We start from the raw sequence: 1,360 nt of genomic DNA, 5'->3' as shown, positions 1-1,360 counted from the left end.
TTTTAATCCTGATACAACTCTCGTCAATTCTTTTAGCTCACAACAACTACCCCTCTCTTTTTCATTTTAGTCTCGGCACACAAACCTTTTTGTATTTAAGCTCACTCAGATATGGTTGTCCTCGTGGGTAGGTCTGTCGGTTTTGACATTCCATAGAGGTATTTCTGATAATCACCCAGTCCCTTCTAAAATTTAGCATTATGCACATTTGATCACAATGGTTGATCAAAATATTATTTCGTTAAAACACAATGATCAGATAAAATTTCATGAAAAAAATTTGGCTTTAAGCACAACTAACGAAAGAATGATGCGACAATGATTCGATTATTCAGTATATACGAGAGAAATGAATAAAGATCTGTAAGAACAAGTTTACAGATTCTGATATTAAAAAATTATCGAATGTACATCAATCAAAGTAAAAAAAATATCAGAAAACAAAATTGAATACAAACGAGTGTATTATCACCGAAAAAGATTTTGATATAAGAGACGTGATAATAACAGTTTGAAGAATAGCTGAAACATGTATTGGAGTTATGTACGATGAGAAATTACGCAAGTAAAATCTCAGGAAATACATGTTCAGAGAATGTACTCGTTTCCAAAAAACAATTCCATTTTTCAAAAACATTTATTCAAGAATTCTAGAGTCTCCCCCTAGAAAACAAATTTAAGAAATGATTCAATTAATGCTCAAAAAATTAAAAAATTTGAAGAAAACATTTTAACTACGAGTTCTAAACTGATTGTTTAGAAACCACACTCGGTAAAGCACAGGTTTTGAACTGAAATGTTCAGAAGCCTCGTTTGGAATAAATTACAACTCCCCCTGCAATGGTGTATCAATGAAATGATATTCTGATCAGCCCAAAATTGACACACCTGCAAAACCAGATTAAGTAGATTTTGGTACCCAAACGAACTTGGGTCCTATTTTGTTGTTAGTAACTGGTTGAGGTATGTTGTAATTACCAAACCATTTATTTCTATAAGGTATTTTCTTTTCAGCACTATTAACAGGATGATCAGGAATAAAATATGAATCGTACCAGAAATTTAGATCATAGCTGTTCTTACCTTTCCAGTTGTTCTGATTACTGTTATCTTCATGCCACCTGTTGAACCTTTTCTTATTGACAAAATTATTGGTTCTGCACATTGAGTACATAATCCTTCTCTTGCTAAGATTGATCAAATCATTAGTGGATTTCACAATGCAAGGAAGATTGTTAGTAACAACAGGTGTATGAGATAAAACAGATTCAGACTTGTTAACCCAAATGCTTTTAATYTTTGAAGAATAATTGGGTGATCCAACGACATATCCTTGATAATACTGATTAGAACGAGAATA

The sequence above is a fragment of the Cynara cardunculus genome, unplaced genomic scaffold, assembly GCF_001531365.2.
Source record: "Cynara cardunculus var. scolymus isolate 2C unplaced genomic scaffold, CcrdV1 Un_Scaffold_783, whole genome shotgun sequence".
Taxonomy (NCBI): domain Eukaryota; kingdom Viridiplantae; phylum Streptophyta; class Magnoliopsida; order Asterales; family Asteraceae; genus Cynara; species Cynara cardunculus.
The sequence above is the reverse complement of the archived record's forward strand: the minus strand, read 5'-3'. Positions refer to the sequence as shown.